The sequence below is a fragment of the Pongo pygmaeus genome, chromosome 1, assembly GCF_028885625.2.
Source record: "Pongo pygmaeus isolate AG05252 chromosome 1, NHGRI_mPonPyg2-v2.0_pri, whole genome shotgun sequence".
Lineage (NCBI taxonomy): Eukaryota > Metazoa > Chordata > Mammalia > Primates > Hominidae > Pongo > Pongo pygmaeus.
The window spans coordinates 94,826,124-94,853,854 of record NC_072373.2 but is presented as its reverse complement, the minus strand read 5'-3'; the positions used below and the strand labels follow the sequence as shown (position 1 = coordinate 94,853,854).

Here is a 27,731-nt window from a genome sequence, read left to right as displayed (position 1 = left end):
TAGAATATTTTAAACTATGTGCCCTGAGACTTTTCATTCCAACAAGAGAGTAAGATTCTTGGCCAGGTATGGTGGCTCACACCTATAATCCCAGCACTTTCAGAGGCTGAGGTGGGTGGACTCTTTGAGCTCAGGAGTTTGAGACTAGACTGGGCAACATGGCAAAATCCTATCTCTAAAAAAGTACAAAAATTAGCAGGGTGTGATGGCACACACCTGTAGTCCCAGCTCTCAGGAGACTGAGGTGGGAGATCACCTGAACCTTGACGGTCGAGGCTGCAGTGAGCTGTGATCAAGCCACTACACTCCAACCTGGGCAACAGGGCAAGACCCTGTCTCAAGGGAAAAAATAAGTAGTTGTCTTATAACTTCTACAAGGAATGTAAGTAAAATATCTCGCCCAATGACTGGCACATAGCGAAAGCTCAACAAAAGGTACTGGCCGGGTGTGGTGTCTCATGCCTGTAATCTCAGCATCTTGGGGGGCCAAGGCAGGTGCATCACTTGAGGTCACGAGTTCGAGTCTAGCCTGGTCAACATGTCGAAACCCGTCTCTACTAAAAGTACAAAAATCAGGTGAGTGTGGTGGCAGGTGCCTGTAATTCCAACTACTCAGGAGGCTGAGGCATGAGAATCACTTGAACCTGGGAGGCGGAGGTTGCAGTGAGCCAAGATCATGCCATTGCACTCCAGGCCAGGTGACAGAGCAAGAAAAAAAAAGGTACCAATAATTTAGTAGTAGTAGGAGCAGCAGCAGTGTTTATAAGTACTCAACAAATATTGGCCGATTGGGTAACTCCTTAGCTTGTTATTGCTCCATTCAATCATATAAACAGCTGGAAAACTAATCTTCCAATCATTTCACTCTGATGATTCTTGTCTACTATTTCATGTATTAACATTTCACAATGGCATTCAAGGCTTTTAATAATCTCACTCTCCTCTAACTATTCAAACTTGTTTATTTCCCAACACACACCCACTATCATTTAGTCAATTCAGTTTTCTTTACTGTCCCTAACAAATCATGTTCATTTCTGCTTATGTGTCATATAAACATACACACTCTCCCTTTAAACGTACAAAGTAGGCCGGGCACGGTGGCTCATGCCTGTAATCCCAGCACTTTGGGAGGCTGAGGTGGGCAGATCAGGAGGTCAGGAGATCGAGACCACCCTAGCTAACATGGTGAAACCCCATCTTTTAAAAAAAAAAACAAAAATTAGCCAGGCGTGGTGGCGGGCGCCTGTAGTCCTAGCTACTCAGAAGGCTGAGGCAGGAGAATGGCGTGAACCCGGGAGGCAGAGCTTGCAGTGAGCCGAGATCGTGCCACTGCACTCCAGCCTGGGCAACAAAGCAAGACTCCGTCTCAAAAAAAAAAAAGTACAAAGTTAGCTGTGCACAGTAGCTCGCACCTACAACCCCAGCACTTTGGGAGACTAAAGTGGGAGGATCGCTTTAGCCCAGGAGTTCAAAGCCAGCATGGACAACATAGTGAGACCTCATTTCTACAAAAAAAATTAAAAATTAGCCAGGTGTGTGGTGTCATGTGCCTATAATCCTAGCTACTCAAGAGGCTGAGGTGGGAAGATGGCTTGAGCCCAGGAAGTTGAGGTTACACTGAGCCATGATTGTACCACTACACTCTAGCTTGGGCAACAGAGCAAGACCCTGTCTCAAAAAAATAAATACATAATTAGGGAAGGGAGAAAAAATAAATAATAAAATGCTGTGTATAAAAAGTAATTAAAATAACCCAAATGTTTTTTTAAAAATAAATAATAATTTTAAAAGTTCAAATCCTGCCTGGGCACGGTGGCTCACGCCTGTATTACTGGCACTTTGGAAGGCTAAGGCAGGAAGATCACTTGAGCTTAAGAGTTTGAGACCAGTCTAGCAAACACAGCAAGACCCTCTCTCTACAAAAAAAAAAATTAGCCCAGCATGGTGGTGCACACCTATAGTCCCTGCTACTCGGGAGGATGAGGCAAGAAGATGGCTGGAGCCTAGGAAATCGAGGCTGCAGTGAGCCATGTTCATGCCACTGGACTCTAGCCCGGGCAACAGAGCGAGACCCTACCTCAAAAAGTAAATTTAAAAAGTAAACTCTAAAACAAAAAATAAAAAGCACAAAGTCCTATCTTCTCCATGATGGGCTCACAATCCTGAAGTCCAAAAAACTCTGAAATCCAAGTTTTTTCAAAACCTAGTGATAAAACTTGACATGGACCCATTTTAGTCTTAATTACCCTAATTTCCATGAATAATGATAAATTACAATGCAGAAGTATTAATGGACTTGATTAAGTTAGTAAGGGATGCTACTACTCCCAAACACCACAGTGCCAGTTCACCCAATCTACATTTCTAAAACCCCCCAAAAAAAAGAAGAAGAAGAAAAATAAGAAAAAAGAAAAACATGTGTAACACTTGCAGGGAATTTTTTTAAAAAGAAATAAAAAAACTTATGGCACCAACATTTGGATAATGGATTCTAGACCTATGTTCTCAGACCTATATTTAAGCTTGCACTGACCTGATCCATCCCTGAATATTTATGATCCATATAAGATCACGATTAGGGCAATTAACTTTTTTTCTTGTTCTATATTTGTCAGCTATACCCCTCAACAGATTAAGTCCTCCCACCTCCCATCCCACCCCCTCAGATACCAAAATCTGAGGATGCTCAAGTCACTTATATAAAATGGTGTGGTATTTGCATACAGCCTATACACATTCTCCTGTATACTTGAAATCATCTCTGGATTACTTATAATACCTAATATAATGTAAATGATATATAAATAGTTATTAAACTGTATTTTAAAATTTTGTATTATTTTTTATTATTGTATTATTTTTAATTTTTTTCTAATACTTTTCATACGCAGTTGGTTGAATCCGCAGGTGCGGAATCACAGATAGGGAAGGCCAACTGTATAATTAAAATATAAGCTTCATGAGGATAGGAACCTCTTCTGGCTTGCTCACCACTGTATCCCCAGCACCTGAAACAATGAATAGCACAAATTTTAGTACCCAATAAATAGCTGAATAAATGAATGAGTGAATTTTAAGGTTCCTGTAGCTTCTAATACAATGATTGGCATGTAGCAAATGTCTTTTTTCCTGTTTTATATAACTTTATCTTGTGTTACAATGAGAAAACTATACACAAGTTTTTTCTTAATATGTTGATTATATTTCACATAGGTGGTTTTCTGTAAATTTACTAAAATATCCTAATTTCAGCACTAACATACTTCCAGATCATATTTTATACATCTTCTGTCTCTGTAACATCACAGCTAGTCTAAGAAAAATAACAACGCTCAATGATCTCACTTTATATTCCTGACCACTAACTTTGACTAAGCCCTTGGTGCTGCCAATACACTTCCCTAATCCATTCCCTCTACCACTCTCCTAAAAAACTATTTCATCCCATCTCCCCTTTCTTCATTGTCACTAATTTTGCTTCCTATCTGATCACAGCAGTAGTCAGATAGGAAGCAGTAACAAACAGAAGAAAACTGCCACAAGTGCCCACCATATATCTACCTACCTTCCTACCTGTGTCTGTCCCGATAGATTCTGCCTGCCTTCCTATTACAATATATAAACGATCTCTCCTTTCAACCTCTTCATTTAGGCAACTATCTCCTTTCTCACATCATCCATTTTTCATACTTCCTCTGAATAATGCCAATAAGCCTGAAAACAAAAACATACTATAATATCTCTCATGGAAGAAAATTCCTCTTAGCTGAGCACAATGGCTCATGCCTGTAATCCCAGCACTTGGGAGGCCAAGGCGGGCAGACCTCACTTGAGGTCAGATACTCAAGACCAGCTTGGCCAACATGGTGAAACCCCATCTCTACCAAAAATATAAAAAATTAGCCAGGTGTGGTGGTGCATGCCTGTAATCCCAGCTACTCAGGAGGCTGAGGCAGGAGAACTGCTTGAACCCGGGAGGCAGAGGTTGCAGTGAGCCAAGATGGTGCCATTGCACTCCAGCCTGGGTGACAGAGTGACACTGTCACCAAAAAAAAAAAAAAAAAAAAGAAAATTCCTCAACTCCACATCCTCCACCATCTTCCCATTTCTCTGTTCCTCTTCACAACAAAATTGTTAGAATTCTCTATATTGTCTATTCTCCCTGACCTCCAATCCTTGCTTTTTTTTTTTCTCTTGAACATACTGATTATACTTTCAGTGCCACCCCTCCATAGAAACTGCTAGTCAAGGTCACCAACAACCTCCACATTGCTAAGAATGATCAATTCTCAGTCCTCTCATCTTACCTGACCTATCAACAGAATTTGGCACAGCTAAACAGCTCCCTCGCTACTTCACTTGACTTATGGGATACCTTTTTTTTTTTTTTTTGAGTCAAGGTCTCTCTCTGTCACCCTGGCCAGAGTACAGTGGCACAATCATAGCTCACTGCAGCCTCAAAATCCTGGGCTCAAGTGATTCTCCTGCCTCAGACCCCAAGTAGCTTTTCCAAGTAGCTAGAAATACAGGCATGTGCCACCATGCCCAATTTTTTTTCACTGTTTTAGAGACAGGGTCTCACTAGGTTGCCCAGGCTAGTCTTCAAGTCCTGGACTCAAGCGATCCTCCGACCTCAGACTCCTGAGTAGCTGGGATGACAGGCACGAGTCACCGTGCCCAGCTCTGGGACTCCTCTCTTGATTGTTCTTCCTCACTGGCTAGTCACCCTCAGTCTCCTTTGCAGGTTCTTTCCTTCCTCCATGACCTTTAAATACTGGAGTGATGCAGGGTACCTGGATCTCTTCCTTTTTCTATCTACACTCAGTTCCCAAATGACCAGATCCAGTCTTATGGCTTTAAATTTCTAACACTGATGATTCACAAATTTCTATCTTCAGATAGAGACTAGCTGAGACCGCTTTCTGGAACTTCAGATTCACATATCTAAATACTTACTTGACACACTGACTGGACTGTGTAATAGACAGGCACTTAACATGTTTAAAATCAATTCATCTTTGCCCACTGCCCCAAATCTATTCTTCCTACAGGTTTCATTTCAAAATATGGTAATTCCAACAAGAAATATTTAGGCCGAAAATCTCTACCCATCCTTAATTGCTTTTTCTCTCAAACCCCTCATGTCCATTTGGTCAGCTAAGTTTGTCAGCTTTACCTTCAAAATGTATGCAAAATCTAACCAGTTCTCATTACTTTGACAGCTATCAGATCCAAGTGATGATAAATATGTGAATGGATTATTGCAATAGCTTTTTTTTTTTTTTTTTTTAAAGAAAGAGGTTTATTTAAAGGAATTGCTCACATGATTATGGAAGCTGGCCAGTCCCAAAATCTGCAGGGTGGGTCAGTGGCAGGCTGGAGACCCAGGAAGACCCAATGTTTTCATTCTGCTGGCAGACTTGCCTCTTACTGAGGAGAGGTCAATCTTTTGTTCTGTTAATGCCTTCAGTTGAGTAGATGAAGTTCTTCCCCAACATTATGGAAGGTGATCTGCTTAACTCAAAGTCCATCGATTTATTGATTTTTTAATATATTTAACTTTTATTCTAAGTTCAGGGGTACATGTGCAGGTTTGTTACGTAGGTAAACTTGTGTCGTGGGGGTTTATTTCATCACCCAGGTATTAAGCCTAGTACCCATTAGTTAGTTTTCCTGATTCTCTCCCTCTTCTCACCCTCCACCCTCCAATAAGTCCCAGTGTGTGTTGTTCCCCTCTATGTGTCCATCTGTTGTCATCATTTAGCTCCCATTTATATGTGAGAACATACAGTATTTGATTTTCTGTTCCTGCATTAGTTTGCCAAAGATAATGGCCTCTACTCCATCCATGATCCTGCAAAGTACATGATCTCATTTTTTTTGTGACTCCATAGCATTTCATGATGTATATGTACTACATTTTCTTTATCCAGTCTACCATTGGTGGGCATTTAGGTTAATCGCATGTCTTTGCTATTGTGAATAGTGCTGCAATGAAGATACGCATGCATCTGTCTTTATGATTTATATTCCTTTGGGTATATACCCAGTAATGGGACTGCTGAGTCAAATGGTATTTCCGTTTTCAGGTCTTTGAGGGATGACCACAGTCTTCCACAATGGCTTAACTAATTTACACTCCAACCAACAGTGTATAAGCACTCCTTTTTCTCTGCAACCTTGCCAGCATCTTTTTTTTTTTTTTTTTGACTTTTTAATAGTAGCCATTCTGACTGAAGTGAGATGGTATCTCACTGTGGTTTTGATTTGCATTTCTTGAATGATCAGTGATGTTGAGCTTTTTCTCATGATTGTTGGCTGCATGTATATCTTCTTTTGAGAAGTGTCTGTTCATGTCCTTTACCCACTTTTTAATCGTTTTTTTTTTCTCATAGATTTGCTTAAGTTCCTTACAGATGCTGATATTAGACCTTTATCAGATGCATAGCTTGCAAAATGCAACATGCTTCTAACTGGTTCCTTGCTTCAACCCTCATATCTCTTCCAGTTTTCTCAATTCAGTAGCAGGGTGATCCTTTCAAAGCCTGAGTCAGATCATGTCACTCCTCTGCTCAAAACCCTTTCGTAGGCTTCCTATCTCCCTCAAAGCAGAAGCCAAAATTTTTAAAATGGTCTAAAGATTCAATTTAATTTGTCCTAAAGTCCTCTCTACCTCTTCCATCTCCTACCAGTCTCCTCACTTAGTTCCAAGAAGGAGGTACAAAAGTTTCCCTTCTGGCGGAGGTTGCAGTGAGCCGAGATTGCGCCACTGCACTCCAGCCTAGGCAACAGAGCGAGACTCTGTCTCAAAAAAAAAATAAAAAAATAAAAAAAAAAAGAAGTTTCCCTTCTGTTTCTCAAACGCAACAAAAATACTCTTTACCTTGGGACCTTTGCACTTACCATTCCGCTTGATAGAACACCCTTTCCCCAGATAATTGCATATCTTGCTCTTTCACTTCTTTCATATCTTTGCCTAAATGTAATTTTATAGAAGAAGCATTTCCTTAAAAAAAACACCTATCCCCCCACCACCCTCTACTCACACTCAGTATCCTATTTTATTCTCATACTCTTCTTACCACCTGGTGTACTATGTATTTGTTGTCTACATCTTTCCATTGAAATTTGAACTCTACCAGGAAACAGACTTATCAGTTTGGTTCACTGCTATATCCCAGCATGCAGAACAGTAGCTGGCATATAGTAGGTGTTCAATAAACATTTGTAGAATTAATTCCCCAACTTATGTGGGTTATATTTTACCAGCTTCAAATTGTCCCCTTTCTAGGCCGGGCTCAGTGGCTCACGCCTGTAATCCCAGCACTTTGGGAGGCCAAGGCAGGCAGATCACTCGAGGTCAGGAGTTTGAGACCAGCCTGGCCAACATGGTGAAACCCCGTCTCTACTAAAAAAAAAAAAAAACAAAAATTAGCTGGGCATGGTGGCATGCTCCTGTAATCTCAGCTACTCAGGAGGCTGAGGCAGGAGAATCATTTGAACACAGGAGGTGGAGGTTGCAGTGAGCCGAGACTGTGCCACTGCACTCCAGCCTGGGTGACAGACCAAGACTCTGTCTCGGGAAGGAAAAAAAAAATCAAAAAATTAGCTGGGCATGGTGGCAAGTGCCTATCGTCCCAGCTACCCAGGAGGCTGAGGTGGGAGGATCACCTGAGTCTAGGAAGTCGAGGCTGCAGTGAGCCATGATCACAGCACTGTACTCTAGCCCAGGCAATCAAACAATAAGCTGTGTATGGTGGGACACAACTGTAGTCCTAGCTACTCCAGAGGCACTCCAGCCTGGCCAACAGAGTGACACTCTGTCTCAATCAATCAATCAACATTAAAAAATTAGCTAGGTGTGGTGGGACACAACTGTAGGCCTAGTTACTCTGGAGGCTGAGATGAGAAGATCACTTGAGCCCAAGTGTTCGAGACTGGAGTGAGCTAGAATTGTGCCACTGCGCTCCAGTCTGGGCAATAAAGAAAGACCCCCCCATCTCAAAAAACAGATGTAACAAAAAACCCACAAAATTTTACAATTTGAAAAAAAAAAAAAGAATTGTTTTTATATTCATTACTCACAAATGCATACATTTTAAATCTTCCCATTACAATTTTTGTAATGAAAGAATTCCATGTCTTAATATGTATAACTGCAAAATTTATATGTATAAATGAAGAATTTCACCATTTTTCCAAAGAATTCTTTTTTTTTTTTTGAAACAGAGTCTCACTGTCGCCCAGGCTGGAGTGCAGTGGCGTGATCTCGGCTCACTGCAACCTCCGCCTCCCGGGTTCAAGCAAAGAATTCATTTTTTATCTGCACTTAATTCCCTTTCAAAACATTACAGAGAAAGGTTTGACAGAAACATGATTCTCATTTTAAAAATGAAAAAAATTTTTAAAAACTTAATCCAAGTGACACATATTATTACATAAAAAGCAGAGTACCAATAAACTGAAGAGATTTGCAAACATTTATTGCCCCCCTTAAAAATGTATATGAGAAGAGAGAAATATTACATTTCCCTAACATGATCAAGGAGAAAAATGAACAGTATGCTTTACAGGCATATTTTGAGAATCCATTTAGGTAGTAAAACTGGAAAATCATGATTGGCAAACCCCACATACCAAATTTAAGAGTTTCTAGTCAAGATAAACCAAAATTCTGAAGATATTTCACAACAGAGTGCTTTTTATCTGCTGAATGTAAACTGCTTGAAAAACAGTCCCTACAGCAGCTGCCAGAATGCTGTTTTTTGAACTTTCAAAGCAATGTTCTTTGAGAATATCGTTCTTTCAGCTTTTGGAAAAATATCTAAACAATCTAGCTTTTCCATCCAGGGGCAAGGATGCATGTTGTAACACAACTTATTCTGGTTTCTACTACAATATATTCAACTTAAAATACATTTCCAAAGAAAAACACAGACCTAAGATTGCTAGAATCTCTTCACTCAAACAGGCAAATTCAATATTCATCTCACATGCAATTTTGGGTTTATGTTTTCAAATCTCTGGAACAATGTGGAACAGTCTGGTCCAAATTCAAAGGAAAGTAACACTGTACCTACAGCATTAAATACTTTTGCACAAATCATTACAGCATAAACTAAACTCTTTAGAAAATTACTAACTATATATTTTTAAAAAAGAAAATTACTAATTATATTAATAGGACATATACATTGTATAAAAACAAAAGTATGATAATCTAACAATATGTTAAAAACTACCTACAAATTTACAAATACATATTCTCTACAAAATGAAGACCTCTATCCACCCCCACACCTGCCATTTTATCCCACATCCAAGTAACAAACAATGGATCTGATAAAAATTAACTAATACACTGCTATTAACATAGTGGTCTGGGCTGGGCATGGTTGCTCATGCCTATAAATCCCAGCACTTTGGGAGGCTGAGGCGAGCGGATCACCTGAAGTCAGGAGTTCAAGACCAGCCTGGCCAACATGGTGAAACTCCATCTCTACTAAAAATACAAAAATTAGCCAGACGTGGTGGCAGGTGCCTGTCATCCCAGCTACTCAGGAGGCTGAGGCAGAAGAATCGCTTAAACCCAGGAGGCAGAGGTTGCAGTGAGCCAAGATTGTGCCACTGCACTCCAGCCTGGGCAACAGAGTGAGACTCTGTCTCAAAAAAAAAAAAAAATTATATATATATATATATATATATATATATGCACACATATATGTGTACATATGTATATATATGTATGTATGTATATATACGTATGTAGGCATATGTATGTATATATGTGTGTATATATATGTGTACATATGTGTGTGTGTATATATATATGGAGAGAGAGAGAGAGAGTGTGTGTTGGTGGGGAAGGTCTGGTCTGAGATACAGAACTACTCTGGAAGACAATTATGTTTGGAAATCATTTTATATGTAAATACCCCGTCTATTTTCAGGGGTAGAAAGGGAATAGCCATGCTTTGATGGAACACTATTCAGCAAAACAATATAAAAATCAACCAAATTTTTTTAAGCACTACAAATGAGTCCTCACAGTGAATTTAGCATCAGTAAAAGTAATAAAATACTTACTGAGTTCTTAATACGTACAAAGCTCTATGCCAAATGTTTTACATATATTATCTCATTTAAGGCTCACAATCAGCATGTGGTAGTTACTATTATTATTCCCTTTTTAGAGATGAAAAGACAGGCTAATGGCCAAATAAAAGGCAGAAACAGGTCTGTTTCGCTCCTCTTAACCACTATGTTTTGCTGCCTCCCAAAGATCATCTTTGGGGTGGGCATGGTGGCTCACACCTGTAATCACAGCACTTTGGGAGGCCGAGGTGGGTAGATCACAAGGTCAGGAGTTTGACAACAGCCTGGCCAATATGGTGAAACCCCGTCTCCACTTAAAAAAAAAAAAAATACAAAAATTGGCTGGGCGTGGTGGTGCGCACCTGTAGTCCTAGCTACTCGGGAGGCTGAGGCAGAAGAATCACTTGAACCTGACAGGCGAAGGTTGCAGTGAGCCCAGATCGCACCACTGCACTCCATTCGGCCTGGATGACAGAGCGAGACTCCGTCTCAAAAAAAAAGAAAAGATCATCTTTAGTCTCGATCTTATTATTTCTCTCTGCTATATTTGGCGTATTTGCTACGTTTGAAACTCTTTGCTTTCTATGATACATTCTACTGGTTCTCCCAACACCTCTCCAACCATTTCATCAGTTCCTTTATGGATTCATCATTCTTAATCTATTCCTTCATTCAATCAACAAACGTTTTCTGAGAGCCTCGAAATATGTTTTGAGAATTGTGACACACACTGTAGATACAGTCATGAGTAATACAAACATGGTCTTTGGTCTCATGAACTTTTAGTGCTTTTTTCTTCCTTTTAAATGTTTTTATTTATTATTATTTTTATTTATTTTATTTTTTTTTTTTTTGAGAGTTCCCAGCTGCTTGAGCCCAGAAGGTCAAGACTATAGTGAGCCATGGTGGTGCCATTGCACTCCAGACTGGAAACAGGCCGAGATCCAATCTCAAAAAAGAAAAAAAAAAAAAAAGAATTTGGAATTCAAAAAGAAGGTATAAAAGGGCTCTGAGAAGGACAATATAACAAGATACAAGCTTACATTTTGAGAAACATCTGTGTTTGCTGAGGAAGGAAGATTATTACAAAGACAGCAAAAGTTGGTTCTGGAATACCAGTCATAATATCAGCATACTAGATTAGGATGGTAACACTGGAAATAGAGAAAAACGGGTGGATTTAAGAGACACGTTAGAGATTTGTCAATATAATGTGAGAGGATGAGGGTGGAAAAAACTGAAGACTTGAGCAAATGGTAAATGGTATGGTGGTACCATTTGGAGACTCATTCAACAAATATTTACTGAGTTATATATCAAGAACTGGAGATACAATAATAAATAGTACAAAATATAGACAAAAACCCTTGCTTTGTGGGGCCGATATTCTAGAAGTATGCCAGGATGAGAGAGAAAGGGAAGATCAAAGGGTTCAGTAATAAGTACATTAAATTTTAGGTACCTGTGAAACATTTAAGTGGAAAGTCAAAGAGAGAGCTGAAAATATATGTATATGCTACATACTGAGGGAGGCAGTGTAACAACATACAAATGAAAAAGTTGATGGAATTTTATAAGATTTTTAGCCTGGAAGAACAATGAAGAACAATTCTTTTTCTTCTTAGATAAGTAAACCTATTTAAAATTGCCATGTTATAGATTAAACAATGCAGGCAGATTGTTAGCTTAAAACAAGTAAAATCTGGCCGGGTGCGGTGGCTCACGCCCGTAACCCCAACACTTTGGGAGGCCAAGGCGGGTGGATCACCTGAGATCAGGAGCAAGACCAGCCTAGCCAACACAGTGAAACTCTTGTCTCTACTAAAAACACAAAAATTAGCGGGACATGGTGGCACATGCCTGTAATCCCAACTACTCGGGAGGCTGAGGCAGGTGAATCGCTTGAACCCAGGAGGCAGAGGTTGTGGTGAGCCAAGATCGTGCCATTGCACTCCAGCCTGGGCAACAATAGTAAAACTCCATCTCAAAAAAAAAAAGTAAAATCTAACTTGTCTTATCTGAGGAATTTTTTTTTTTTTTTTAAGACTGGGTTTTGCTCTGTTGCCAAGGCTGGAATGCAGTGGCATCTTCTTAGCTCACTGCAGCCTCGAACTCTGGAGCTCAAATGATTCTCTCACCTCAGCCTCCCACGCAGCTAACGGGGGCAAGCCACCATGCCTGCTCATCTGCAAGGAATTCTTGTTTTCCTTTGTGATCTTTATTAAACATGGCTAGAGACTTTTTATTTTTAAACATTACAATATTATTTCTTAACATTAAAAACCAGTTATAGGCTGGGTGTGGTGGTTCACGCCTGTAATCCCAACACTTTGGGAGGCCAAGGCAAGAGGACTGCTTGAACTCAGGAACTTGAGGCCACAGTGAGCTAAGAAAATATCACTGCATTTCAGCCTTGGCAACAGGGCAAGACCCCATCTCTTAAAAAAAAAAAAAAGGTATAAATTAACGACACGAGATTTTATTTAAAAATGTATAGCACATTAGGCCAGGCATGGTGGCTCACACCTATAATCCCAGCACTTGGGAGGTTGAGGCAGGCAGATCACCTGAGGTTGGGTTGGGAGTTTGAGACCAGCCTGACCAACATGGAAAAACACTGTCTCTAATAAAAATATAAAATTAGACAGGTGTGGTGGCGCGTGCCTGTAATTCCAGCTACTCAGGACGCTGAGGCAGGAGAATCTCTTGAACCTGAGAGGCAGAGGTTGCAGTGAGCCGAGATCGCGCATTGCACTCCAGCCTGGGCAACAAGAGCGAAACTCCATCTCAAAAAAAAAAAAAAAAAGAAAAAAATTTATAGCACATTATTCATTTAAATTTGTGCTAGGTTTCACACTCTTTAAAATTTCCACAGATAACCTTCATATTTCTTAGGATATATCAAACTAGCTAAGTAATCACATACCCAGGAAATGGAGGTTCTAGTCAAGCCAAAAAGTAAGTGCGAAGGTCTTGAGGTGGAAGTATTTTTGTTGTGTGTCAGAAATAGAATGGAGACCTTTGCCCAACTCCGCTTCCTGGAACTGAATGAGTACGCAGACTGAGAAGGCATGCAGAACTTATACAGAGGGCCTTGCAGACTTATAAAGACTTTAGCTTTTACTTTGAGATAGGAAGCCATCAAAATGGTTTTAAGAAATGACATGATCTGACTCAGGCCTTGAAAAGATCATCTGCTACTGAATTGAGATGACAAATTTTTGGCCTAATAACTTGTTATCATCCTTGACTCCTTCCTTTATCTCAAATCCTACACATGCAGTCTGTCAGCAAAATCTGTCAGCTTTAACTTCAAAACATATGCAGTCATCATTTCTCACTACTCAACAGCTCCCATATATGAATATGCTATGTCTGTCAAAAGTAGAACCATGCTTTTAATACTTCTACATAATGAGGGAGGCTAATCCAGGAGGACTGCTCAAGCCCAGAAGTTCAAGGCTGCAGTGAGCTATGATCATGCCACTGTACTCCAGCCTGGGTGAGAGTGAGAACCAGTCTCTAAAAAAAGTTAACAAAGAAAAAAATTCAACACAGAAAGGCAATTATTTATCAAATGTTATCAAACAAACCCAAAGAGGTCAAAACTCCCTAAAATATGCCTGCAGTGCATTTGCTGCCTATAGTTTAAAGCTGATAGACTTTAAGATTAAGAGGTAATTTCAAGGGATTAAATATTACAATGATTATATCTGAAAACCAAAAGCTTGGGCATTATTCATTCACTGAAACGAATTTAAAGAAACAAACAAGAAGAGTATTTGGGTATCTTGGGAGTGTTTTTCAAACTCCACTAACATTTATCTATCTTAGTCCTACTAGGTGCCATACACTATGCTTCAGTGGTTTCACTTACTGTCTCATTTGTTTCATTCTGACAATAATCTTATTAGATTTAACTAATCACATTTTATAGATGGGCAAACAGGCTTCGAAATGTGTTTAACTCTAAGACTGTAAAATTAGTAAATAGAAGAACTTGGATTGAATGCAATCTTCTCACTCCAAATCTACTACAGGATATCCATATTCAAGAAAAGAACTCAGACCCTTACCTCACATCATACACAAAGATTAACTCAAGTGGATCACAGATCTAAATTCGAAAACAAACTATAAAATTCCTAAAAGAAAATGTAGAAGGAAATCTTTGTGACCTTGGGTTAGGCAAAATTTCTTAGATATGACAGCATGATTTTTTTTTTAAAAAAAAGCTGGTAAACTGAACTTCACCAAAACTATAAACTTCTGTCCTTCAAAAAGGCAGTACTAAGAAAATGAACACAAGACACAAACTACTACAGGTTACCATGATAGTACACATTCCTGCCACCTCTCTGGAAGCCACTCCTGAGTCTTATCTGCTGATCTGATTTGGCCTACCAGACTCCCAGATGTTGGGATTCCTTAGGTTCAGTCAGTCTTTTCCTTCTCTAAAATCTTTTGGTATTTTTTTAATTTTTTAATTTTTATTTATTTTTTATTTTTTGAGATGGAGTCTCACTCAGTCACTCAGGCTGGAGTGCAGTGGCACTCATCCTGACTATTCTCACTCTCTTATTGTCAACCTTCAACCTAACACCAAAACTTCTGAATGTCACATAAATAATCTGTGATTACATATAGCTCCTCTCCAATTCTCTCACTGACTTGTCCAAAAAAACCAACAATTCTCACCCAGAATATAGCAACAGCCCTCTAACTTCTTTGTACATCTACCTTGCTCTCCTCCAGCCCAAGCTACATCCAGAAAGGTGTTTTATTTTATATATATTTTTTGTTCTTGTTGTTTTGAGAAAAAATCTTGCTCTGTCACCCAGGCTTGAGAGCAGTGGCACAATCATAGTTCACTGCAGTCCCAACCTCCTGGGCCCAAGCAGCCTTAGCCTCCTGAGTAGCTGGGACTACAGGCACACACCAACCATGCCCAGCCAATTTTTTATTTTTGTAGAGACAGCGTCTTGCTATGTTGCCCAGGCTGGTCTCAAACTCCTGGGCTCAAACGATCTTCCAGCCTCGGCCTCTTGAAGTGCTGGGAATGCAGGCGTGAGCCACTAGAGATTGTTTTTCTCGAAGGCCCAGTGGCTCATGCCTGTAATCCCAGCACATTGAGGCCAAGGCAGGAAGATCGCTTGAGCCCAGGATTTTGAAACCAGCCTGGGCAACACAGCAAGACCTCATCTCTACTAAAAATAAAAAAATGAAAAAATCAGCTAGGTGTGGTGGCACACCCACCTGTAGTACCAGCTACTCAGGAGGCTGAGGTGGGAGGATTCCTTGAGCCCAGGAGGTCAAGGCTGCAGTGAGCTACGATCGCACCACTGCACTCCAGCCTGGGTGACAGAGCAAGACCTTGTCTCAAAAAAAAAAAAAAAAAAAAAATTCTGATTATGTAATTCCCCTGCTTAAAATCTTTGAATGTTTTCTCACTGCCCTTCATATATAAAAGTCCCTAATCACACTCATAACTTGTAACTTACAACCTGCAGCATGGTTTGGTGGTTAAGAATATAGTCTCTGAAGCCAAAACAGTCTCAGAACCTAGTCCTGCTATATTAATTTTGTGCAAAGTACTCACTGCCTCAGTTCTCTCAAATGTGAATAGAAATTGTTGTAAGGGTTCAATAAACTAATATATGAAAAGTACTTAGAACAGCACTTCACACATATATCACTTTACTTTTTGTTGTTGTTAACTGCCCCTACATATCTCTGCCTTTCATATATAAATATAAAGTCCCTAATCACACTCATAACTTGTAACTTACAATCTGCAGCATGGTTTGGTGGTTAAGAATATAGTCTCTGAAGCCAAAACACAGTCTCAGAACCTAGTCCTGCTATATTAATTTTGTGCAAAGTACTCACTGCCTCAGTTCTCTCAAATGTCAATAGAAATTGTTGTAAGGGTTCAATAAACTAATGTATGAAAAGTACTTAGAACAGCACTTCACACATACATCACTATTTACTTTTTGTTGTTGTTAACTGCCCCTACATATCTCTGGCCTCACCATTCCCCACACTGTTGTGAGCAGAGCAAGAGCAAATAACCACCACCAAAAAAAAGCAAGCACTCAGCTGGGTGCAGTTACTCACACCTGTAATCCCAGCACTTTGCGAGGCCAAGGCAGGCAGACTGCTTGAGTCTAAGAGTTTGAGATCAGCCTGGCAACACAGCAAAACGCCATCTCTACAAAAAATGCAAAAATTAGCTGGATATGATGGCTCATGCCTGTAGTCCCAGCTACTTGGGAGGCTGAGGTGGGAGGATCGCTTGAGCCTGGGAAGTCAAGGCCGCAGTGAGCTAAGATCACACCACTGCACTCCAGTCTGAGTGACAACACGAGACCCTGTCTTAACAACAACAACAAAACAAAAACAAACAAAAAAAAAAGCAAACACTCATACATCTGTGATACATGTGTTTGAAGCACTTTTCAGTTCCCAAATAACTGTTTTCCCTCCTTTAGAACATACAGTTAGTTCTCTCTGCCTGGAACTCTCTTCCAGCATCTTTCCATATGACTACTTCTCTTTCTTTCCATCTTAGTTTAAAGGTCATTCCCTCGGGGAGACATTTCATATTCCCCCAGACTTAGGAGGCTGAGGCGGGAGGATGGCTTGAGTCTGGCAGATCACCCTGCTAAGTGCATATCCATACTATAAGTCTCTTAATATGCATTATACCAGTTAAATTATTCAATATCCATATCTTCCACTAGACCATGCATTCCATGAGAATAAAAATCCTGTTTGCTGTATTCACTGCTACATCCTTAGCAAAGCACCTAGAACATAAAGGGCATTCAAAAAATATCTATTGAATGAGTAAACAAACATTAATTCTACATTTTAAAACATGTATATAGATAAAAGAGAATAGGCAAAATGAAACTTAAAATATTAAAAATTGATATTTTTCTTTAAATATTATACAAATTTTCCAGTTTTTATAATTTAAAAAATAAGCACTATATACACCATGTAATGTGCTTTCCAAAGGTAAAAGAGTAACCCATGCCCTAATTAGTTTGAAGATATTTTACATGAAACTACTAAGTCACTGATATTATGTCACTAAAATCACAAAAAATTAGAATAGCTTCATGAAGTTACCAACAAAATTGGAAGCAATTTCCACAATATAAACTACACTTACAAAGTTAGACAAATTTTTTACTCAACTATAGAACCCTTCACTGAAAAGATGACAATCAGTAACCATTTCTAACTCTCAAAGTACTGATATCCAATAAATCTAGTTAGTTTCATATTTATGTATTCTATATATTTCTTAAATTTCAAGAAGCTGCTGATTTTAAGAAGCTTCATGAATCAATAACCATATTTTTAGGGGTGAGGGAGCACTACCAGGTTAAATGTAAACATCAATTATGTTATTTCCTAATTTCAGAAACATTAAACTGGGAGGAAAGTATGCGTCTCATGACCAAGAAAATACTGTATTATACCAACAACTCCTTCTAGAAACTTACAATAGGAAAGTGAAATAGACATAAATTTCCAATTAGCAAGTCACAAGGGGAAAAGTAAGCCCCAGAAAGCAGTCCCAAGGCTAAAAATCTTGATGGAAAAATTACACTCAGACTGCCATACAGATTATCTAATCAAACCTTACTTAGCTTGCCTGAATAGCAAAGTTAACATAGATCAAAAATATAACTGCAATTCTGTTTTGTTAAAAAAGAGGGGGAGGGGGATAGGAATGTAGGAACGTGTTTCCAAGAAATATACAGGAACGCCGATCTCAATCTTTAGGGAATTCTAAAATGACAACAGGAAGAAAGTTCAAGTTGTATCAGAAAGATTTTCCCATTAATAAATTACTACATTTTGGGCCAGGCATGGTGGCTTACGCCTGTAATCCCAGCACTTTGGGAGTCTGAGGCGGGTGGATCACAAGGTCAGGAGATCGAGACCATCCTGGCTAACACGGTGAAACCCCATCTCTATCAAAAATACAAAAAATTAGCCAGGCGTGGTGGTGGGCGCCTGTAGTCCCAGCTACTCAGGAGGCTGAGGCAGGAGAATGGCGTGAACCCGAGAGGCGGAGCTTGCAGTGAGCCCAGGTTGCGCCACTGCACTCCAGCCTGGGCAACAGAGCGAGACTCCGTCTCAAATAAATAAATAAATAAATAAAATAAATAAATAAATAATTACATTTTGACGATGATTACAGCCTGTCAACTGAAGGCCACTGAACATGCTTATATTTTAAACAAAAGAGCCACTTCTAAGAAGGCAAAATTCATGCTGTAGTTAGATTTTTTTTTTTTTTTGAGAAGGAGTCTCATTTTGTCACCCAGGCTGGAGTGCAGTGGTGCAATCTTGGCTCACTGCAACCTCCGCCTCCCGGGTTCAAGTGATTCTCCTGCCTCAGCCTCCTGAGTAGCTGGGATTACATGTGCCCGCCACCATGCCCAGCTAATTTTTTGTATTTTTAGTACAGACAGGGTTTCATCATGTTGGTCAGGCTGCCTGACCTCAGGTGATCCACCTGCCTAGGCCTCCCAAAGTGCTAGGATTACAGGCGTGAGCTACCATGCCTGGCCAAAACCATTAAATCTTACACCTTGTTATTACTTTTTTTAAATATTTTAATGGCACTGTGTGGCTGCTGGGGCAAAAATTGCACACTTTAAATTACTATATATGAATTATATCTCAGTAAAGCCACCTAAAAATCCTGGAAGATCAAAATTAAGTATCTTGTAGAAGGAAATCCTTTCCTATTTTGCATAAAAACAGAATATGGATTAGTGGCAGTCCTGTGAAAATGAAAACCCTTTTCAATTAATAGATTTCAGTCAACCGGGCGTGGTGGCTCATGCCTGTAATCACAGCACTCTGGGAGGCCAAGGCAGGTAGATAACTTGAGGTCAGGAGTTCGACATCAGCCTGGCCAACATGGTGAAACTCCATCTCTACTAAAAATACAAAAATCAGCCAGGCATGGTGGCAGGTGCCTGTAGTCCCAGCTACTTAGAGGGTGCAGCAGGAAAATTGCTTGAACCCAGGAGGCGGAGGTTGCAATGAGCCAAGATCGCACCACTGCACTCCAGCCTGCATGACAGAGTGAGACTCTGTCTCAAAAAAAAAAAAAAAAAGATTTCAGTATGACACGGAGATGATTTATTTGATATATGTGGCTATATGTTGACCTAAATGGATATCCATTGGCAGAAAACAAAGTTCCACCCATTCTTTACATCATAAACAAAAATAAGGCTGGCATGGTGGCTCACACCTATAATCCCAGCACTCTGGCAGGCTGAGGGAGGGTGACCTGAGGCCAGGAGTTCAAGACAAGCCTGGGCAACATAGTGAGACCCCATCTCTACAAAAAATTTAAAAATTAGCTGAGCCTGGTGATATGCACCTGTAGTCCCAGCTACTTGGCAGGGGCTGAGGTAGGAGAATCAATTGAGCCTGGGACGTTGAGGCTGAGGCTGCAGTAAGTCATGATGGTGTCACTGCACTCCAGCCTAGGCGACAGAACAAGACCTTATCTCAAAAAAAAAAAAAAAAAAAAACAACACACACACAACAAAACAAAAAAGCAATTTCCTCATGGATTTATTTTTTATTTTTATTTTTTTGAGACAGGGTCTTTCGATGTCACCCAGACTGGAGTGCAGTTGTTTGAACATGGCTTACTGTACCCTCAAGCTACTCGGCTCGAGCAAGGGGTGTCTCACTATGTTGCCCAGGCTTGTCTCAAACTCCTGGCCTCAAGCAATCTTCCCACCTCGGCCTCCCAAAGTGCTGGGATTACAGGTGTGAGCCACTATGACTAGCCCTACTCGTGGATTTAAACACTACATACAAAAGCAAAAGTATCTGAATGTTCATGACTATTTCTATAACCTATGGTGGAAAAACCCTTCTTTTTTTTTTTTTTGGAGATATAGTCTCACTGTATCACCCAGGCTGGAGTACAGTGGCACAATCTTGGCTCACTGCAAGCTCTGCCTCCCGGGTTCATGCCATTCTCCTGCCTCAGCCTCCCGAGTAGCTGGAACTCCAGGTGCCTGCAACCACACCCAGCCAATTTTTTTGTATTTTTAGTAGAGATGGGGTTTCACCATGTTAGCCAGGATGGTCTCGATCTCCTGACCTCATGATCCGCCCGCCTCAGCCTCCCAAAGTGCTGGGATTACAGGTGTGAGCCACCACGCCTGGCCGAGAAACCCTTCTTAGGCAAATATGGAAACTAAAAACCATAAAGGAAAATAGTGACAAGTATGATTATGTTAAAGCAGTATATATCTGTAGACTAAGACACTGTAAACAAAATAAAAAGACAAATAAGATTGGGAGAAATTATAAACATGAAAAAGGATTAATATATCTTAATATAAAATTATCTTAAGATATACAAAAAATATGCATAGGCAATTACAGGAGAGATAAAAATAACAGAAATATAAAAAGATATACCACCTCATTAGTATAGTCAGGCAGGTGTGAATAAAAACAAGCTATTGGCCGGGCACGGTGGCCCACGCCTGTAATTCTAGCACTTTGGGAGGCTGAGGTGGGCGGATCACCTGAGGTCGGGAGTTCGAGACCAGCCTAACCAACATGGAGAAACCTCGTCTCTACTAAAAATACAAAATTAGCCGGGCATGGTGGTGCATGCGTGTAATCCCAGCTACTCGGGAGGCTGAGGCAGGAGAATTGCTTGAACCCAGGAGGCAAAGGTTGCGGTGAGCCGAGATCACACCATTGCACTCCAGCCTGGGCAACAAGAGCAAAACTCCATCTCACAAAAAAAAAAAAAAAAAAAAAAAAAAAAAGCTATGTTTTACTTATCAATTTGGTTGAAATTCAAAATAGCAAGTAATACTGATAATGTATAGTAAATGGGCACTAGTGGCCACCATCATTTTAGAAAGTAATATTTATACTATACATTACAAACTTTTACATTTTACATACTCTTTGACTCCAAAAGTAATCCTACTTTTGAGACTCTTATAGAAAAATAAAAGTACCAATAAAAAGATTTATAATATGAAGATTTCCTTCATACTCACCAAAAAATATTTTTTATACACACACACACACACACACACAAAATATACGTCTGCTATTTCTTAGTTAAAAGCAAGCATGATCTCATATTTGGAAAGAGTAGGACAAAAACCTTATATAGAGAAAAAATTATGAATGATTATATACCAAGTTGATAGTGCTAGTCATTTAAAGGAGAAAGGTTTGGAAGGAAAAAAAAAAGGAGGAAAAAAATTATATATACACATATATATTCTTATTACAGAATTTGCATTAGTTTTACAATAAAACAAAAATCCATTAAAAACATTTTAAAAAGATTTGAGGCCAGGTGCAGTGGCTCATGCCTGTAACCCCAGCACTTTGGGAGGCCGAGGCAGGTGGATCATTTAAGGTCAAGAGTTTGAGACCAGCCTGGCCAACGTAGTGAAACCCCATCTCCATTAAAAATATAAAAATTAGGCTGGATGCAGTGGCTCACGATTGTAATCCCAGCATTTTGGGAGGCCAAGGCAGGCAGATCACTGGATGTCAGGAGTTCGAGACCAGCCTGGCCAATGTGGTGAAACCCCATCTCTACTTAAAATACAAAAAACTAGCCAGGCGTGGTGGCGTATGCCTGTAATCCCAACTACTCAGGAGCTGAGGCAGGAGAATCGCTTGAGCCTGGGAGATGGAGGCTGCAGTGAGCTGAGATGGTGCCACTGCACGCCAGCCTGGGCGATAAAACGAGATTCCATCACCAAAAAAAAAAAAAAAAATACAAAAATTAGCCAGGTGTGGTGGCACACACCTGTGGTCCCAGCTACTTGGTAGGCTGAGGCAGGAGAATCGCTTGAACCCAGGAGGTGGAGGTTGCAATGAGCCGATATCGTGCCACTGCACTCCAGCCTGAGCAACAAAGCGAGACTCTGACTCAAAAAAAAAAAAAGAAATTATTACATTACCATAATGGTAAAGGGGAAAGAGAGGTGAACAGGTGACAGTGAGTAAAGATTTGCTTATATCATCATCTAACCACTAGCATTCCTTATATGAGTTTATTTCCACTTTTAAGAGCACTCTGGGTCGGGCGCGGTGGCTCATGCCTATAATCCCAGCACTTTGGGAGGCCGGGGCGGGCGGATCACGAGGTCAAGAGATCTAAACCATCCTGGCCAACACGGTGAAACCCGTCTCTACTAAAAATACAAAAATTAGCTGGGCATGCTGGCACATGCCTGCAGTCCCAGCTACTCGGGAGGCTGAGGCAGGAGAATCACTTGAACTCGGGGGGCAGAGGTTGCAGTGAGCTGAGATCACGCCACTACACTCCACCCTGGCGACAGAGCGAGACTCCGTCTCAAAAACAAACAAAAAAAAAAGCACTGTGGTAAAGAACAGGTAAACAATGCAACTGTCATTCCATAATTTTCATAATTAAGACACTTATATAACAAAGAATATTGGCCTACAATCCAAAGTGCCAGTGAACCCCTTACGTTCACATTTTATGTGCATATATACACTTTCTGGGAAAGACTACAAAGATTTCATCATATTCTTTTTTTTTTGAGATGGAGTCTCGCTCTGTCACCAGGCTGGAGTGTAGTGGCGTGATCTCAGCTCACTGCAACCTCTGCCTCCCAAGTTCAAGCAATTCTCCTGCCTCAGCCTCCCGAGTAGCTGGGACTACAGGCGTGTGCTACCATGCCCAGCTAATTTTTGTATTTTTAGTAGAGACAGGGTTTTACCATGTTGGCCAGGATGGTTTAGATCTCTTGACCTCGTGATCCGCCTGCCTCAGCCTCCCAAAGTGCTGGGATTATGTTTCATCATATTCTTAATGAGGCCCATGACTACTCACCACAACTACCATTAAAAAAAAAAAAAAAAAAAAAAGTTAAAATGCTCTGAAGACACATGCACATGTGTTTCTGTTTGCTGCAGCACTATTTACAATAGTGAAGACATGGAACCAACCCACACACCCATCAATGATGGACTGGATAAAGAAAATATGGCACATATACACCATAGAATACTATGTAGCCATAAAAAGGAATGAGATCGGCTGGGTGTGGTGCACTTTGGGAGGCCGAGGCAGGCGGATCACCTAAGGTCAGGAGTTTGAGACCAGCCTGTAGAAACCTTCTCTCTACTAAACGTGTAGAAACCTTCTCTCTACTAAAGAAACGTGTAGAAACCTTCTCTCTACTAAAAATACAAAATTAGCCAGGTGTGGTGGTGCATGACCGTAACCCCAGCTACTCGGGAAGCTGAGGCAGGAGAATCACTTGAACCCGAGAGGCAGAGGTTGTGGTGAGCTGAGACCATGACGTTGCACTCCAGCCTGGGCAACTCAAAAAAAAAAAAAAAAAAAAAGGCTGGGCACAGTGGCTCACGAGGTCAGGAGATCGTGATCATCCTGGCTAACATGGTGAAACCCCATCTCTACTAAAAATACAAAAAAATTAGCCAGGCACGATGGCAAGCGCCTGTAGTCCCAGCTATCCAGGAGGCTGAGGCAGGAGAATGGCGTAAACCCGGAAGGTGGATCTTTCAGTAAGCCGAGATCGCACCACTGCACTCCAGCCTGGGCGACAGAGCGAGACTCCATCTCAAAAAAAAAAACAAAAAAACAAAAAAAGGAATGAGATCATGTCCTTTGCAGGGACATGGATGAAGTTGGAAGCCATCATCCTCAGCAAACTAACACAGGAACAGAAAACCAAACACCACATGTTCTCACTCTTAAGTGGGAGTTGAACAATGAGAACATATGAACACAGGGAGGGGAACAACATACCGGGGCCAGTCAGTGGGTTGGGGGGCAAGGGGAGGGAGAACATGAGTACAAGTAACTAACGCATGTGGAACTTAAAACCTAGATGATGAGCCGGATGCAGTGGCTCACGCCTGTAATCCCAGCACTTTGGCAGGCCGAAGCGGGTGGATCACATGAGGTCAGGAGTTCAATCAGCCTGACCAACACGGTGAAACCCTGTCTCTACTAAAAATACAAAAATTAGCCGGGCGTGTTTGGCACATGCCTGTACCCCCAGCTACTCGGGAGGCTAAGGCAGGAGAACCGCTTGAACCTGGGAGGTGGGGGTTGCAGTGAGCCTAGATCGCACCATTGTACTCCAGCCTAGGCGACAGAGCCAGACTCCGTATCAAACAAAAAAGAGATAAAAAACAGACATTCATTCACCAACCATTTTACATTTGTCTCTACATCTTGACTAGTTAGTACTTGTTAGAGTTTCTTAGCCAGGAAGGTATTAGTCCTGAAATTATCAAAAGATGCTCTTTCAGTCCTGGTATTCTAGATAAATTTCTCCCAGTATCAAAAATATTTATCCAGCAACTCAGTCTAAGAACTTCATCTTTGCTCTATCTACACTCACTCTCTGGGTAATTTCATCAAGTTCTTTGGCTCTAAATAGCATCACTACACTGCTCAGCTCCCACGTTTATATTTGCCCTGACCTCAAGACTTGTACACCCAACTGCCTATTCAATATTTCAACTTTAAACACTTAGTAGAAATCTCAAAGCCTGTACAGTCAGCTCTTTGTATCCATGGGTTTCACATCCGAGGATTCAACCAACCACGGATCAAAAATATTCCAGGGGCAGGGGTGGGAGAAAAGGATAATTGTGTCTGCACTGAATATATATACTTTTTTATGTCATTATTCTCTAAGCAACACAGTATATTTACATAGCATTTACATTGTATTAGGTATTATAATTAATCCAGAGATGATTTAGAGTACACAAACAGGGAGGTCAAGATGAACCTGGGCAATAAAGCATGACTCTATCTCTACAAAAACCAAAAAAATTACCCGAATATTGTGTCATGAGCCTGTAATCCCACCTACGCGGGAAGCTGAGGTAGGAAAATAGCTTTACCTGAGGAGTTTGAGGTTGCAGTGAGCTATGACCATGCCACTGCACTCTAGCCTGGATGACAGAGAGACCCTGTCTCAAAAAAAAACTTTTTGGCCAGACGCAGTGGCTCATGCCTGTAATCCCAGCACTTTGGGAGTCCGAGGCGGGTGGATCACCTGAGGTCAGGAGTTCAAGACCAGCCTGGGCAACATAGTGAAACCCTATCTCTACTAAAAATACAAAAATTAGCCAGGCACAGCAAACCCTGCTACTTGGGAGGCTAAGGCACGAGAATCACTTGAACCCAGGAAGCGAAGGTTGCAGTGAGCCGAGATCGTACCATTGCACTCCAGCCTGGGTGACAGAGCAAGACTCAGTCTCAAAAAAAAAAAAAAAAAAAAAAATTTAAGTATACAAGAGGATACACATAGGTTATATCCAAGTAGTATACCATTTTATATAAGAGACTGGCGCATCCACAGATTTTGGTATCCTCGGGGGAACCAATCTCTCACAGATACCGAGGGATGATTGTATACCCAAACCAAATTCCTAATTTCTGTACTCCTTATAATTTGCTTTTCCCACAGTGTTCCTCATCAAAGAAAAAAGCATCCAACTGCTCAGGCCATCACTGAAGTCATCCTTGACTTTTCTTTTACCCTGATCCTACATCCAAACCATCAGCAAGTTATTATCTCTACTACCTCCAAAATATACCTCAAATCCACCCACCAGTACACTCAACACCACAATCAGCTGTTGCCTCAACTATCATGATAGCCTCTTTTTTTTTTTGAGACACAGTCTCACTCTGTTGCCCAAGCTGGAGTGCCGTGGCGTAATCTCAGCTCACTGCAATCTCCATCTCCCGAGTTCAAGCAATTCTCCTGCCTCAGCCTCCTGAGTAGCTGAGATTAAAGGTGTGCACCACCATGCCCAGCTAATTTTTGTTTTTTTAGTAGAGATGGGGTTTCATCATGTTGGTCAGGCTGGTCTCAAACTCCTGACCTCGTGATCCACCCATCTCGGCCTCCCAAAGTGCTGGGATTAGAGGTGTAAGCCACTGCACCCAGTCCACGATAGCCTCTGAACTGGTCAACCTGGTTGCATCATTCATCTTTCAAAGTGCATATATCAGATCAAGTCATTTCCCTGCTTCCAATCAAACTTGAAATACAAAACTAGATACCTATCAAGTCTTTAAGTCCCTATGTTATCTGGTCCCTGGCTACCTCTTCTATCTCCTATCATTATTCCCCCCTTTATTTACTGTTTTAGCCCTTTTCTATTCCTTGAACACACCAACAGGTACTCCTGTCTCAGGGCTTATGCTCATGCCCCAGATAGTTGCACTGGGTCCTTCATATAATTCAGGTATCTCTTGAAATATTAGTGCCTCAGAGGACTTCCCCAACTACCCAACATCCCTTACCTTGTTTATACTTCCTTTACATCTATCATCAAAATGCTATGACATATTTACCATTTATTTAATATTGTCTATCCTACTCAAAAGGAAGCACTATGAAAGCAACGACTTTTATCTGTTTTATTTACTGTTGTATACTCTGGGCTTAACACAGTACTTGACATAAAGATCCAGATAGGATCTCATCTTGTTGCCCAGGCTAGAGTGCAGCGGTGCAATCATGGCTGACTGCAGCCTCGACCTCCTGGGCTCAAGAAATCTACTGCCTCAGCCTCCCAAGTAGCTGGGACTACAGGTATGTACCACAATGCCTGGCTAATTTTTAAAATTTTTTTAGAGACATGGTCTCACTATGTTGCCCAGGCGGTCTAGAACTCCTGGGCTCAAGCAATGCCCCCACCTCAGCCTCCCAAAGTCCTGGGATTACAGGGGAGAGCCATCATGCCCAGCCTTTATTTATTTGACTCTTTTTTTGTTTGATTTTTCACTTTCTTCCTGCAGCATTTTATTTGACTCTTAACAGATGATTTAATCCACTGATATCTCAAAGGACTAACTATCCAATGGAATGCCTGGATAAAACATAGGCACACAATATCTTTTCCTCAGGGGGAAGAAATTTTTGTCACATAATTGATTTGCTTTAGCAGAAAAATAATCATATACCAGGAATTTCTTCAGGAATCTTGAGTCTATCTTAAGAATCTTGCAGTCCAGGAGTGGTGGCTCACGCCTGTAATCCCAGCACTTTGGGAGGCTAAGACGGGTGGATCACAAGGTCAAGAGTTTGAGGCCAGCCTGGCCAACATGGTGAAACCCCATCTCTACTAAAGATTAAAAAAAAAAAAAATTAGCCAGGCGTGGTGGCGGGCACCTGTAATCCCAGTGACTTGGGAGGCTGAAGCAGGAGAATCACTTGAACCCAGGAGGCGGAGGTTGCAGTGAGCCGAGATCACGCCATTGCACTCCAGCCTGGGCGAAAGGGTGAGACTCCCTGTCAAAAAAGAAAAAGAAAAAGAATCTTGCTTGAACAACACGTAATATACTGGCTAACAATATGTTATATCAGTACTAAAAGATCCTATATCGAAAAAAGAAAATGCCCAAATTATTAAGTCCTAAGATAGAAAAGCAGGGATCTTGTTTTGTCCATCACTGTATCCCAGTACCTAGAATAGTGCCTGGCACATAGTAAGCACTAAATAAATACATGAAGGCCAGACACAGTGGCTCATGCCTGTAATCCCAGAACTTTGGGAGG

At 40.8% G+C, this 27,731-nt stretch overlaps 1 protein-coding gene across 10 annotated transcripts in view; it reads right to left on the bottom strand.

Annotated features, from left to right (window-relative positions):
• Nucleotides 1-27,731, bottom strand: part of ASH1L (ASH1 like histone lysine methyltransferase) — a 224,159-nt gene that overhangs the window by 184,162 nt on the left and 12,266 nt on the right. Inside the window, exon 1 of one of the 10 annotated variants that reach the window (XM_063655522.1) lies at nt 5,327-5,522. The exons of the other annotated variants lie outside the window; for them this stretch is intronic. The gene's annotated coding sequence lies outside the window, so the exon portion shown is untranslated. Of the gene's footprint in view, nt 1-5,326; nt 5,523-27,731 lie in introns of those variants that run through there. 10 annotated transcript variants of the gene reach the window in all.